Raw genomic sequence first — 16,153 nt, forward strand, 5'->3', positions numbered from 1 at the left:
GTGGAGGGACGGCTGGAGAAGGACGTGAGGGGGGGGGAGTGTTCTGGCTGAAGAACTTGTAAGAAACTAGGTCACACCTTAATACACTTTTCAAGGAGTTTTTGGGAGGAGTTTGACTTTGAACTTCCTTTTTAAAAATAAGAAGTGGCCTACATAGAACTGAGTGAAAAATGGTACAAGCAGCCCATGGTAATGTATAGCGCAGCAGTAAACTCCAGAATAGCATCAGTGGGGGATTTGTGCCCTCAGCAGCGAGCCAGCAGAGACCATCTACAGTCGAGAAACTGCAGATCCTTTGGAAAATCACAGTGTTGGGTCACTGTGAAAGGACAGATTTTGCCACCTTGTCAAGGCAGCTGGGACAACTGTATGAAGAACTGGGGCATGTGCTGGAGTTAAGAGATCTGTTGCTGAGCAGGCCCTTGGCCACACTGAGACACAGCTGAAGTCCAGAGGGAGAAGGGCCTGCTGTTGGCTGCCTACTCCTGCAGTAGGACCAAGCAGTCTTTGCTTCGAACTCTGTAGCACCAGAGATGTGGAGCACACCCAAGGCAGAGTATTATGTCCAACCATCCTAGTGCAAGGGGAGCTGGCTGAATGTGGCTGGAAGGATGTCTTTAGGGACTCGCTCCATCCATCGCGTCCTATCAGCCAAGAGGAAGTTGCATGGAGGAGCTGGCCAAGGGCTAATGACCGTCCGGACAGGATTATGGAGAGAGCCCATTCAGTGCCTGCAGCTAGAGGCAGCAGTGTCAAGAGCTGCTCACAGCCCGAGCATCCTGGAGCAGCAGCCTCAGCCCATCAGGAGTCTGTCTGAGCACCATCACCAAGCTGTGAGCTTGCCCTGTGCCCAGGCATCAAGGCACTGGGGCAGAAATTGCTGTGGGCTTGGAGTTTCTGGGCCCCCCCTCCATTTTTACTGCCCTGGGATGGGGAGGGTCCCACCATTGGACAACCCAGCCACTGACTGCAAGTTTCTCTCTACCCCTATAAACACCTCTCGGCACTGCCCTAGGCAGGACTTGCTTCTGGGCACTGTTCCTCCATTTCCCAGAGCTGTGCGGGAGACAGCCAAAGTGTATAGGTGACACAGGGTCTGAGAAGACAAATGATAGCCCTTATTTGGACTGTTTAGGAAAAAAAAAAAACCAGCTCTCAGGCACACCTGTGCTTCCTCAAAACAAATTCTCCTGTTACTTCTGTCCCTAACACAAACCCTGATTAATTTACCTCATGGCACATGGAGACCAGAGGTCAGCTCTTCTCGGGCAGGCACCATTTAGGATGGTAAGTCTGTGCAGAGCAGGTGAATCGGCCGCTGCAGAGCCCATCTAGTGCTGCGTACTGCTCTGTTGCAGTTACCCAGTGCTCACTGGGACCTTGGGGCTGTCCAAGAAATTTTGGAGCCAATGCTTTACCCAAAGTCAAAATGTTCTATCATCTGTTCTATTTGTTATTCCCATGGCTTTTCTCATTGTATATAAGAAAGTGTTTTATGTTTGTCTAGTAGGAATTATTGCTGCTGTATTTGTCTCAGGGAGTCATCATCCTTGGATTGCCTCCCTACTTCTCATTTGGAAAAGTCATGAACTTCTGCAGAAGTGACCTAGTTTGTTTGAGTGTGGTCCTGGAGCCCAGGGACAAGGACGGGACAGGGTACCATACTTCTGGAAATGCAGATTTTAGTATTCTTTCAGATTCCTGTCAGTCTGGCACAACTCCACCTTGGTCAGCAACTCTGGATATCAGCCAGCTCAGCCAAGAGCCGGACAGGCTCCAAGTCCCTTGCAGGTGGCTGAACACAGTGTTCAAAAGGCTAAATACAGATGTCCAGGCTTGAAAAGTCCACAGAGGATTTTTCGCTCACTGCTTCTTCTCAGTGGAGGGAAGGGAGGATGAGGATGACGAGGAAGCGAAAGGAGGAGCACAAGCATCTCCATGGAGAAGCTCACAGCATTTCAGCCACTCTTTTGAACTCAGTCTGGATTAGTGCTCAGATTTGGCTGAATGTTGGTCGGCTGCTCAGGGCAGAGCTGGGTGGTCCATGCTGCAAACTGGGAAACTTAACCAAGGTGGATGTGAGAAGTACCAGACCACGATGATGAGCCTTGCCCAGTGACACCCAGGAAGGGACACAGTTGCCCAGACATAAGCCTCTATTGGTATTTGGAGATGCCCTGGGGTATCCCAAAGGGGATCCTGTGGTTCTGTGCTGGATCTTCCAGCCCCGTGCAGATGCATCAGGGACCTTGGAGCACGTTACCTGCATTTAGGCAACCCAACACCCCAGCTCAGTGCCCCTTACCTGCCAGGTCTGAAACCAGCAGCTCCCAGCTTGGGTCTGCAGTGAGTCACTTGGACAGCCACGTGCCAGACCCTGGCTCTCGGCCACATCACACAGAGCGAGCCTGAAATTTTGGCTCTGCTGCAAGCCACGGCAACATTCCCCTCGGTTTTCATGGGGCCGTGGTTTCCCCCAGCTGGCAAATGATGCTCCCGGCGCTTTGGCCGCAGCCACCTTTGCCCACCCACAGCAAGCTGCCCCGGGGGGCTGCCCCACAGCCTCAGGACAGCACTGCTCCCCGCAGAGGCACCAGGCACCGTTCCCAAACCACTGCCCTCCTGCAACACCTGGGGCACGTCCAGAAGGCATTGCAGTCCTGGCTATGCAGTGTCCAACTGCTAGCCCTGTGAGAACCAGCAGAGACCAACTCCCAAAATCTCTTGCAGCCCCTTGGACCTTCCCTCTAATTCAAAGAAACCAAAGGTGCGTTTTTAATCTGATTGCTGCATTTCTGATGCTCTCAGATTTGAGCAGATCACATCTTAACGATGGGCAAGAATACACTCTGGGAGACCGAGTCGCTTGCACAGGACCCCCTCCTGCCTTGTGGCTCTTATAAAATCCACCTGGAAAAATAATCCTGGAGGCTGTGCTGACAAATGACTAACTCTTCCTGGTGCAGCAGTTTGCCCTTTCACTTCCACGTGTGTGCTTTGGAAACCAAACAGAGAGAGACCCTTGGGGTAGCCAAAGAAAACACAGCTCTTTCTGGGCAAGTGCTCTGCTTATAATATATAAATAAATATATAAACTGATGTATGGACAAATTATCAAGAAGCACAAATACAAACCCTGCCATGGGCCAGACATTTCCAGTCTGCAAAGCCAACGAGGGGCTCTTTTGGCGCTGTCAAATGTTATTGCTGCTGCCAGGTTGATTTACAGCAGCTCTTTGTGCAGCATGGCCCCTATGCTGGGCTTGCACGGGGCTGGCTCTGGTGGGGGAGAGACACACACAAGGGATGGTTACAATCCTTCTTCCACTAGATGCAAACCCAGCAGAGGAAATCCCAATCCCAAATCTCCTCTTAAAAAAAAAAAACCAAACACAAAGGGCAATTTAAAAAATCACCATCTTGGTGTGATTTCTTTGGTTAACAGCTGTTTATAGAGACTTTCTGAGGCCATGGGGAGGGGTAGCCACTGTCTGCAAAACAGATCAGGAGCAGGGCTACCTTCTGTCTCTCTGACTAAGGGACTGCAATATTTTGGGAACATTTAGCCTGGAAAGGCAGGAAGGGAGGAGTCAGGATGGAAACAAAGGGCTAGATTCTCTGCTGACATAAAGCAGCATCGGAGGCAATGGAGTGGAGCCACCTCCTGCCAGCTCCTCTGCTCCAAAATCCGTGAGCAGAAGAGTTACCCCTGCAAGGCCAATGCTCTGCTGAGGGTCACCTCGGTCCAGCACCAAGATGTGGGTCTGGATGAGGACCCGTGGGACAGGGGCTGCGCATCAGGCTGTATGCAGGAAGGGTGTCTCTGGAACAAGACTCAGCTGTGACCTTCACGAGCTGGAATGCAGGAGATTTACTGAGCAAACGGTTTTCCAGCCATGCATGAAAGCCCCAGAGCAGCTTCTACACATTTCTGGGGGAAACAACAGGCAGGCACACTGGGAAGAGCACAGCAGGCATTTCAAATGTCCTCGGAGCCAGGGAGGTAGAAAAAACTCTCAGAACAGCTTTTTTCCCCCGAAAACCTGTTTTTTACTCTGACATTACCATGGAAAGAGTCTGCTTTAAAAAACCAAATACCCCTAAATTGAAAGTATTCTTGATTGAAAATAAGATTATCTCAAGAGCAAAGCCTGCCACAGCACAACAGGGAGCTGGAGTGTGCCCCCCCATCCCGCTGTCCTCTCCGGGCCAGCTGCTCCTGCTTGATGTGTGCCCATGTAGGCTGTGAGCCAGGGGACTGCCCCAAGGACAGCACTTCTACATCAAAATATAGGTGTTCTGTGTACAGAAAAAAATCAGAGTCTAAATGTTTGGTCAAAACCTTCTGTTTCTTATACTGAGCCAAAGGCCCAAACATCCAGTAGATGCACTTTCACTACTTGGTGCCCCAGCAGACATCTGAGCTACAGGACAACCCAAGCCTGACCAACATCAACTGAAGCTGTCACAGCTTTAAACCTTTTACCCAGCGTATGCTTCAGGCAGAGTAGCGGGGTTCAGTCAGCTCTTCATGCAGGGCATGATCAAAGGCTGCATTAAATACTGGTTAGGCACCTGTAATTGGCCAAGTGATGGTCTTGTGTACATCATGATTTAGACTGTGACTGGCTACAGCGGCAATTTTCAATCCGCAAATCAAGATCTTGAAAGTGCAGTTGCATTTTCCATGGCAATGGACAAAGGATTGCACAAGGGTGAGTACAGACAGTGGTAAGAGTCAAAAGGCATTTCGCAGTATGAGCAAAGGAAATTTCTCAAATGCTCGTGGTACACTGTCAAGTGTAAAAGAGGATCATAAAAACAATTCTAGTCTAATTTCTAAGAAGAAACTTCCTTTGGTTGCTAAGAAATAACAAAACATAAAAATAAGCAAATGACCACTGCAGAAGACACAGATGTGTACCATAGTGCTGTTCATAATCATTCATGGAGATACTCAACTGTGACAGTGAATTAAATACAGTTGTTTTCCATGGTTAAAATGATACTTTGTCGTAGGACAAAAGCTTCATGTATTACCAATAATATATTAACTACTCTTTGGAGAAAACAATTCAAGACTTGGCTAAAATATTCATACTTTTCTTTGTGGTTACTTAAGTCTCAAACCATCAGGATTTCAAAGCATTTCACATAGGTCATTACAACTTAGCTAAGACGGGAATAGTCTATTGTCTAATTATTTTCAAGGATGAAACTGCACTAGGAGTATTTGAAAATGTGAAAAGTACTTCAATCATATGGTCTGAATTCTGATGATGATTCAAAATTTTAATTTTCAAAGTCACCATTCGATCCAGAAGTTAAAGGAACAAAAAAAGGGCTGTATATTTGCTTCTAAGAAGTGCTCAACTCACATATGCAAAACATAGCAAAATATGGTGTCAATTCGTTGTGTGATCTTCAGTGTTGAGTAACAGAAGTTTATGAATTCCTTCCCCTAGCAAAGGGCTTAAGAACTGCAGAGGATTTGTGATCTTTTTCGTATTAAATACAAAGAAATGTTGAGGCAGCCCATCATAAAATGGCCCTCTCCTCCCAAGAAAGTTATCCCAGTGTGTTCAGCAGGAATAGCACAGCTGAAGCCTTTATATTCTTTAATATAATACAGATGGCAAGAGAGATGGAAAGTGCTTGGTATGCAAGTGCTGAAGGTTTTCAGTGATAATTTTAAAATGCATAATAATACTTTTTAAATGAGACTACATCAATCTTTCTGTGCCAAAATTTATAACTTGCATTCACTGAAGAGTAAATTACAGCCAAGGACTGACAACAAATTCCTTGGCCATAAATGCTGGCCTTCTCTAAAAGAAAAGCAACACTGCAGAGAAGAATAAGTAGAAAAGGATTTTGTTTGGCTGTAAGCATTATCTTTCAAACACTTGACTTCACCGTGACTTCAGCAAATGAAATTCATTTAACCTGATTCAATCATTTTCCCTGAAATACATGCCGACTTTTCTGGAAATCATAAACATCAGAAAAGTGTTGAAATTTTAGAGCAGGCTTGCTGGGACTTCTGTGTATCAAGCGTGAGTACGCACATGTTTTAGGAGTCTTGAATTATGGAAGGGTCTAATTATGAAACTGCAAATCCCAGTTCTCTCTGTTACTCAAAACCTCAGGGATCTCCTGTAGCCGTTACAGATGCCTCTGTGTGTGCCATGTATAAACAGATCTGGACAGGCTGCAACAACCTGCTAAATATTGATTCTGCTAGAGGATGAGTCTCAAATTAACATCATTTTTCCATATAAAGTGTTTTATGGATTGATAAAAAAAGAAAAACAAAGAAAAAATGAATGGAAACCTCACTGTCATCCTGCCCATGAACTTTTTAAATAAGGCATTGATGGGCTGGAAGGCTCTTAAGATGCCTGCGGTCACCAGTGAACCCTTCCAGATACCTTCTCCCCAATGTGCCCATTGCAGTTGTTCATTAAACAAACCCATAACCTCCAAACTGCTTTTCTGACCCCAGATCATTTTGCAGAGGGACCAGTAACCCAAGTGGGGTGAGGGGGACCCCGATGCCCTGTCCTTGGCCCGAGCAGCTGCCACCAGCAGAAACAGCCGGGGCATGTTGGGTGCATGTGCTGGAGAGCCCTTTGGCTGCACCGTGGAAAATAAAGCTCCTGCATTTGAGACAACTGACATGCTCCACTCCAATTTGCACCAAAAACATCCTCTTTGTGCTCCTGGAAGTGTCAGGTTTGGGGTCAAAGCTCTGGCAGTGCCATTGCCCACAGGAGCCTGTGGAGCCTCGGACAGCGAGCCAAATTTGCAGCTGCTGTCTGGTTTTGCATCGTGCCATGGAGCGGGGCTCACGGGGAGCTGCAAGGCGAGATCCCTGCGCAAGACGTTACAGCTCAATGGAGGTGTCCCACTGCCTGGCTCTTGTTTCAGGACTGATTGGCACAAACCAGAGACAAAGGCTGCTAGGAAAGCTGGCTTGTGGGGCTCTTTCCTCCTGTTTTCTGGGTAATTTAATAACAGCCTGGGCTGGAAGGGAGCCAGGTGGCACGGTGAAGCAAGACATTCTCTGTTTGGCTTATTAATGTCTTTCTTGATCCCAGAGAGTTCTTCCTGAGAAAAAAAAAACAGCTCTCTCCCATGGGCCAGCATGGGGCAAACAGATTGGACCTGCATGTCTCGCTGCTTTTTGCTCAGCTCAGTGGCTGGGCTCCTTGGCCATGTGCCGGCAAGCACCAGCTGGCCCTGCGCTCACTAATGGGACGTGCAGCTCTGGCCCCTCTCCCTCCTGCTTTTGGGGAGGGGGAATCAAGAACTACCTAAATAAAGCAAATGCTAATGGGTTCAAAGTGCTTAAATGGGTTATTTTGCTTTGCCTTCTATTTTGATGGTGTTTTCTTGGAGAAACCAAGGATGCCGCAGCCTGGAGCAGTCTGCACCAGCGTACTCAGACCTCACCTCATTGCAAGGGACCTGGGGAAAAGAAATAAGAACTCCAGCAACTAAGATGGAGAATGTGCGGGATCGGCTAAAAATGACAGTGAAATAAGCTTTATTTTAATAATTTGCCCAAATTCCTGCAAGTTAATTAGACACCAGGTATCCTGTACTCAAAGATGCAATGTCAAGCAAAACACTGATGTTTGTGACATCAGTTCATGGGCATTAGCTGTCTGGGGATCTCCGGTATGCCTTGTCCAGCAGATATAACCTTTGTACGAGAGATTATGTTTGGTGGTTGTATTCTCTAGCTATTTCTGGAAGTGAATGCAGTAATCCTCAACTCGGATATGACTGTTTCCAGCATAAACAAATCCGGGCCAGCTTTAGACCATAGATCTAGTGTCTGGAAATATCATCATGGAGGATGTTTATTTGACTGTTTCCAATTTTTTTTTATTCTTTGGTTTGTTTGCAGTCTAACTCACCATTTTTTTTTTATGCTTTTCCCAACCTAAATATCTTTCCCCTATCATTTCAGCATCTCTTGCTTCAGAAGTTGAGGAACAGCCAATCTGCTTCACTGTAACTAGTTTCCATTTAGGACATGACATTCTTCCAAGTTGTCATAAAGCCTAAGTATGTATTCTATATACAGCAACCAGCATTGAGAGCATGTGTTATCTTTGGCGTAGGAAGTCATGCGTTATAGCCACTGCAACAACAATCCACGTCCATCCTCTGCTGGAAGCATTCTCTTAAACATGTTTACACATGCAGCATCAGACTTCAGAGTCTGGTTGACCTTTCATCGCTTAGGTGGCATTTCTCAGAGCACGTAGGGCAGTTGGATTCCATGGACTTCATTTCACACTGTATTGGCAGCCTCCCAGTGCTGACGTGGGATTGTGGGGAGTGACGGCATATTGTCTTCTGACAGCATAAACTCCCTTGAGGACGTGCAGGGACAGACTCATCATTCTGACTGTAAACATCTCCCATGCAGATGTCTCCATCTGAGCTATGCATCCAGGATCCTTTTAAAGACTATGGAGAGGAAACCAGCACTATGCCATAATTCAAGGTAGAAGATGAAATAGAAAGGATTGCAGGAGAAATCTGCTTTCGGCTGGAGGCTGGCTGTGGTGAGATAACGTCCCCTGTGCCTGACTGTATGGCTCTTAAAAACCCACAAGTGCTTACAGCCATTGACGACTCTGAAGGTGCTCTTGCTCCAAGACTGGATGTTGCTGGACCTGGTTGAGTCCAGTCTGGGGAAGGGAATTTAATATTGCAGGAAAGTAAGAGTGTATTTTCCAGATAGACCGATTTATTTCTGACTGGTTTGGACCCACTGAGCGATGTGGGACATTGGACTTCTTTCCCGATCACACTGCATAGGGCAGCCTGGGGGATCACTGTGACTGCTTCTCTGTGCAGACCCATCGTCAGCCCCAGACACACAAAGAAACTCATTGCAGGGCCCATGTACCAGCAAATGGGTAAAGCATCTGCAAGGTGGCTCATCACACACAACAGCTTACAAACATGGCTGTGCATGCCTCTTCTGTCCCCTTGTTGCCAGCGGCTTCTCACTTAAAAGTTGTTGGGATGAAATCTTCCAGGCAGGAACTGTTCAGATAAACACACACACTCCTGGAAGGCAGCTATGGTGGAGGTGAATCACAGCTGCCACTTCATAACACCCAGCCCTGAAGACCAAGGCAGACCATCAAGAGTACCATCAGCCACCAAGATGAGTCCTCAGAAGATGCACTTCAGCTCCCTTGGCTCAGCAAGTCTCCACTCATCACTCTGAAAGAAACCCTCGTACTACAGACCCCTGAGCCAGAAAGACACTGGAAATCAGAGCTGCGGGCCACCTTTGAAATACATAAATGTTCTTTCCACCAACCCTCCTCCCCAAAAAAGCAACTTTCCAAAAAGTCTCCTACAAACCTCTGTGTTTGTTCAGATCTGCTTTTGCTAACGAATAAACCTGCAGGGAGTGAAAGAGCAGAAAAAGGAACATGTTAATTCGGTGCATGCCCTCCTGAGCCTAGCATTACGGCAGCGGATATGTGTATTTTTGTCCTGCTTCCTCTGAGATATTTCTAGCCACTCAAGTGACTTGTGGCAGTTCCCCGAGGCCAGAGTGATTCATACAGTTTGGGAGAAGGGCTGCAAAGACAGTGCTGGAGTGCTCTTTGGGAAGGGAGAGTCATCCCAATAAAATCCAGAGCTGGTTTCGAAGGCGTAAGGACTTTGAAAAATGGAGCAGTAGTTCCAGAATGAGGTTTTTGGCTCTGGCTAAAGTGGAGCTGTTGAATTTTCTGATTGTTATATCATGGGGGGAGCAATCTTTTTTTTTTCTGATGTTGGTGAAAGCGAGTGATTAATATCACAGGCTGGGTACAAGCAGTGTGCAGTGCAAGACTGCACCATGGAAACTCCCTCTCTCCTCCATCATCAGCATCTTTTAACCCTGCCCTGGACACCATTTGCCATTTTTGTCCTGCCGTCCTCTCCTGCAGTCCCTTCTCCATCAGTGCACATCAGTCCTCTTCTCCAGACCCCCGAGACCCATGTACCTCTGACATGTCAGTTCCTATGAGGCACTTCCAGAGGCTTTTTCAAGGTCTCCTTTGCCAACAAGTGGACTTTTCTAGCATTTGTAAAGTTCAGCAACCAAAAGGAGGTGGGGAACAGGACAGCTCTCCTGATCCTCCAAATCTGGTTGCCCCTTCCTGCAGGCACCCTCTAAGTTCCTGTTCAAGAACTGCTTCCCTCTAGACTGATGAAAACCAGAGCAAGGAATACCACATTAATCCATGGGGAGATGAGATGAGGTTGATTCAGAAGAAAGGTTCTTCTTCTAGTCCTTCTCATTCCTTTACTTAGGAAAGGGGCACACCCCAGCTGGCCTCCCATTGAGCCCCTATGAAGTGAGCTGAATGTGGGTTTGGAAGAGTATTTTGATGTTTTTCTGCTACCTGGAAGAAAGTTAGGAGAGAAGGTTGCCTGCTCAGCATGTCTTGGTAAAGGCAGTAGTTGGCAAGCCTGGCCAGCAACTCATTTCCAGAGAGCAACCTATGGGACAATGAAGAATGGAAATTATCAGAGAGGGCAGAAGCAGCACAAGCAGAGCAGCCTCCCTCTATCACCAGTCCTTGCAGGGCAGGGTCGGGAGTGCTGCTGACAACTGCTGTGAGATGTAAGAGCACCATGGGAAGAGGGAAGGAATTGGGGGCCTCCTGGCAGGAAGGATCTACAGAAGGTAGAAAAGCTCTTGACGCAGAGAGAGCAAGGGAAGACGACCCTTGGCCAGTGCTCTCTGCCTGGCATGAGGCTCTGAAACTCATGTCTTTAGGATGCTCCTTGAGGCTGAAGCAGAAGCCAGGCTTCCAGCCCGAGTTCTCAATTTCCCTGGTCACGTGGATTCTGCTGGACTCCAAATATCCCTCAGCAGCAGTGCTTTGTGGCCAGATAATGCCTGGCTGCTCTTGTACGTACGTTGTTAGAGATTGTAAGTGACCCGACTATACGGGGCAGTTCTTGATCAATGGGTCCTTCACGAGGTATTTTTGCAATGGACAGGAGCCAGTGAGATCATGTGCTTAGAACTCAATTACCATCTTTTGCCGTCACAGGCTTGGACACGACAGTCAGGCTCCAGAAGTTATTTACAGCAAACCAGCCAAGCCCTTTGGCAAAGCAGCTGGTGAACGCCACTGCCAAAGGCAAGTGCTGAGTCCAGGATCTTTCTCCCCATGACCAGAACTGCTACAAAAACAGCTTCTTCAAGCCCTGTCTTGCCTGGGACTTGACCTTAATCTACCCTTGCAGCGCAGAGAAGAGGCAGGTCTACAGCGTCCACACTTGCTTGGTCTGCTCTGTGGTGAAGGTAATAGCAATGGCTCCTGCTGCCAGCCCACGCTGCTGAATTGCCACATCTTGGCCCCAAACTGGCAGGATGGATGGCGAAAGCACGGGGAGATAGTCCTGACTTCTGCAGCCAGAAGAAAAGGCCGCTCCTTACAACAGGAACAGAAATAAAACGCTCCTCCAAGTTTGGTACCCGATAAACATGGTTGTCATCCAGGAGCGGCAGGGATCAGCTTTCTATCTTTACTGCAAAGGTTCTCCCTCCACAGCTCATGGCCACATGGAAAAACTTAATTTTTCAGGTTGTACCCTAGAAAAACACTGGACAGTGAAAGGTGACCACAATATTGATTAAACCCTGAAGACATGCCAAGCTCTGCAGAGGAGGTACGTGGTGTTTAGCCAAGTGTTAGAGATGCACAAAAGTCTTTCAAGTGCAGCTAAGCCAGGCTGGGTTGAGGAGTCTGCCCACTACTAGCAGAGGTAGCTGCAGGACTAGAGAGTGAACCAGTCCCCCTCCTGAAAACCTCCCTGAGGTTCAGGTGGAGCCACAAAACGAGAAAGGGAGCACATGGGAAAATGGCTTTCAGGATAAAACCTCACCACAGAGCAGTCAAGTTGTTCTGGGAGAAAGTTTCCCACTGGAGAGTGTGGTCACACTGGAACCAAAACTTTTCTTAAGAGCTGGCCAAAATGAAATGACTGATTTCTAATTTCTCATTTGTGGCAGGGCAGTTTCATTTTGAATTTACAGGCTATGCATTTCAGTGTTTTAAATTAATGGTTTAATAATAATGTCCTAATTCAACAGTAATAGAGTATATTAAATTTGATGCTCTGGGTATATGCTAAACAGACTTGGGATTACATTAGATGGTTATGTTCTGACGCTAACAAAAAGAAACAACTTGGTGTTACTGAGTGGAAATCGGTTATCGTATCTCTTCTGGGGTAAATGCCAACATTTTGGGGTTTTCTTTGAATTTAGAACTTCACTCAGTCATAGAACAGAATAGTCCAGTTGGAAGGGACTTAGAATGATCACCTAGTCCAGCTGCCCGACCAGCTCGGGCAGTAAAGTAAAAAAGTAAAAAGGTAAAAGCATGGTATTAAGGGCATCGTCCAAATGCTTCCTAAACACTGACAGGCATGGTGTATCGACCACCTCTCCAGGGACCCTGTTCCAGTGTTGGACTACCCCCTCGGTAAAGAAATGCTTCCTGACGCAGCTTTTCTCCAAACTAGGCAAACCCAGTGTCCTCAGAGGACATGCCTTCCAGCCCTTTCTCCAGCTTTGTTGCCCTCCTCTGGACATGTTCAAGGACCTCAGCATCCTTTTTAAATGGTGGAGCCCAGCACTGCACACAGTACTCAGGGTGAGGCTGCACCAACACTAAATACAGAGGGCAAATCACCTGAGTTAAAATCATTATGGTTAAAATCATATCTTGGCCTGCAAAAACATAGAGACTGGGGACATGAGCATCTACTCCCCAGCTTGGAGCAAAGCAGCTTTTCTGAACCACATGACTTACGTGAAGCAACAAGAAACCCAAACCACAGACCAATCTCCTGGAATAAATTGCGAAGAAGATGAAGAGTAAGGGTCATTTGAAGGAAGAACAGAGATGGGCTGCCAATACTTGGAAGAGGGGGAAGATACCACAAATGGACCGAGAAATGCCAGTGGGACCCCCTGGCTCCCAGGCTTCCTACAGAGGGTTAAGCACTCACGCGTGAGATGACCTATGGTGCTGAGATGCAGCCTCGGAGCTGAAGTTGCTGGGCAGAGCGGAGGGACCATCCCCACACCTGGAAGCCAGGCCAAGGCTGACCTCACTGTTCAAGGGCATCGTGTAGAGATTTGGAGTGAACGCTGTTTGGCACAGTCCACAATGGATGCAATCACAGCTGTGGGGCCAGAGTGCTTGTAGCTAGGGCAGGGAGGGTTTGATTGAAAATAATAATCATCCTCCTCCTTTATTTTTGGCTCCTGTTGATTATCAACAGTTAGAATTTCTGGTCAGGTTCGGCTTCTTCCTTCTTTTCCCAGCTCCCAGACCTCAGAGCTGCCCCTATGCCTCTGCTGTAGAGACGTAAATTATAATTTCACCCATTTGCCATCTTTCTTTGCTCCCCAGCTCCCTCCTTCTTCATCTCAGCCTCCGGCTGATCTCAGCAGAGGAAAGAGGCTGAAACTAAAGCTGTGGAAGGCAGAAATTACACCCAGGACGTCCAGGGTGGGAGACGTACCGGCGAGCAAAGCAGCATGAAAATCTGCATTTATTGATAGGAAGTAAATGCTACCAGCAGTCTGGGACACCATCTTTCTAAATACTATAAAAAATAATGATTAAATTCCCATGCAGTCCCTACCTTAGCTCTTGAATCAAGCTCTGAGTTTAGAAAGCACCAAGCAGAAAGCATCCAGCTCCCACCCTGCATTTTCAGCGCGTTGGCAGAAACACCCCAGCCAGACCAGCACCCTGCGCTCCAGCATGAGAAATGCTCATCTCCGAGATACTTATCTTTTCCTCTACAACTTGCTGCCCAATAATTTTGTGGAAATAACCCCCCCAGAGGCCAGGGGTTGAGTTCAGACTCCTGATGTGTTACTGCTGCTCTTATGCAACCTTCCTTGGCGCTATAACGTAATAACTAGTTTAGGTGTTTATTATTTCAGCTTTATCTGTAGCTGTTAGACATGTTCTGGACCTGTCACTGGGGAAGAAATAAGACAGAAGTGCCCATCACTGTGTAGAAAGCAGAGTCAGGGGCTGTGTATGAGGGGAATCATGATTTGCAATGATATAAAGTGTAGAAAAACAAAGTACTGCTGTTGAAATACATAAACATTTAGAATCTGTGTATCAAACCAACCATAGAATTATACTTACTCATTTTCAAAAGAAATAGAAAAGATTCCCACTTCAAAAGCAACAACAAGTCAGAGTCATGGTAGGAAATATGCTGTGAATCGTTAGTTAGCATCATGAAAAGCAGTGTAATTATGCAAAAATTACAAGTAGTTTCACTGAGAGAGATTGATTACTTACTTACATCAAGAGGAAATGATTTCATAATTCCTCTTCTGGATGTTTCCCAGATTTTATGGCATTATGGTTTTCATTTAGTTTTAATTGGCAGAGCAGCAGTAAGTGAAGGCAGACATACGAAGGGGGCTTTCTCCGCACATTAAAAGTTATATGCTTGGAAACTCAGCTCTGAGCATGGTTGAGTGAGCTGCACATTTGGGGCTGAGCAAACCTGGATCCAAAATACCCCAACAAGGAAGGCAGGTTGATATGACAGCCTTAAAGCCCGGGACTGCCGTACAAGCTAACAAACTACATGACAAACGGATGGGAAGCGGCATCCCTGCACCGTACCAGCTGCTGTGTGGTAAGGGACACACAGTTTTTAACTGCAAACCCTTTACCAAACATCTAGGCCAGCACAGGGACTCAGTGAAATCCCTTCCTTTGAACTCGGCTCTTGCAGCGGCTGGCTCTGTAACCCTCCCGCGGCGCTGCTGGGGTGCTTTTATCTGCCATATTGCATCCAGAAAGCTGAACGAAAAAGCACTGGTTGTCATTATGATGCTTACAATTGGTGCCTTATGATATACAACATTCACGCTCTTTTCTGGGGATAATGTTAATGTTTTATGGATATTAAAGTATCTGGGGCAATCCTTGGCATTCATTCCTTTACTTGCATTATACCTCCATTTTTAAGTGGAGAAGGCAGCACCAGTGCGAGGACAAGTTGTTGCATGGCAGTCTCAGCTTGATCTCTCATCAGAGGTGCTGTTTTTTCATGTGTGATGGCAGAGAAAGACTTGCCCTCATCAGGCATGATCCACGAAGAAAACATGAATGGACAGAAGCATACCAGTGCTAAAATTGTCTCCTTGCTCTCAAAAGAAAGGTGATAGATTGGCGCAAAGCATTAGAAAGTTTGCAGTTCATCTCTTTCCCTACGCCGGCACTGGAATAGCGCAAAACACTTAAAACCGGGATCCTGCCAAGGTCTGTCTGTCTTTGCATTGCGGGTATCCCATGCTCCTGGGACTCCTCTCCAGGCTCACTGCTTCCAGTCCCAATGGGACAACACTTTAGGAAACAGGGCTGTGGGAATTTGGCTGGATATTTGTCACATCCTCCTCTCTGATGCCTATTTCCACCCGGCCCTATGGCCGCAGCGCCGAGTGCTGTGCTGAGACATCCCCAGGCTATCTAGAGCTGAGAAGGTCACCCGGCATCACATGCCTCTGCGTTGCATAAGATGCTCAGCTGGAAGTGGCAACACAGGAGCGAGAGGCCCAGGCTGTGCCAGAGACGCTGCCCCTCTCCATCCACACCCTCCCTTGCACCTCCAGTCCCATAGCGCTACACCCCAATGGCCATTCACAGCTCAGCCCTGGTGTGACCCACTTCCCCACAGCTGCCAAGACCTCCATCTCCTCTGGAAAGTGTTGGGCTTTATATCTTCTCATTCCTCCACCTCTGGGCAGCCCCTGGAAACGTTCCCGGTGCCAGGCAGGGTGAGCAATGCACTCTGTACACTGCAGTGACGATCATGGGGACAGTGCTGGCAGTCTCAGCCCGACCTGCCTTGTCCCTGGCACCCTATCAGCTCACACCTGAGCTAAAAGGTTTCCAAAAAGCTTTCACAGAGGGAATCCAAGGTCCTGAGCAAGACCAAAACACCCTGCTGTCCTGCCCCTGCACTGCAGCTCAGCTGCTGCACATCAAGGAGCTCTCCTATCCCAGCACCCTTTCTGCACAGCACCAGCATTTGGGCTCCCAAAGCAGAGGCTGGGCACGGT

Source organism: Nipponia nippon, unplaced genomic scaffold (assembly GCF_047370975.1).
Source record: "Nipponia nippon isolate SJK-2023a ecotype South Korea unplaced genomic scaffold, ASM4737097v1 scaffold_16, whole genome shotgun sequence".
NCBI lineage: Eukaryota > Metazoa > Chordata > Aves > Pelecaniformes > Threskiornithidae > Nipponia > Nipponia nippon.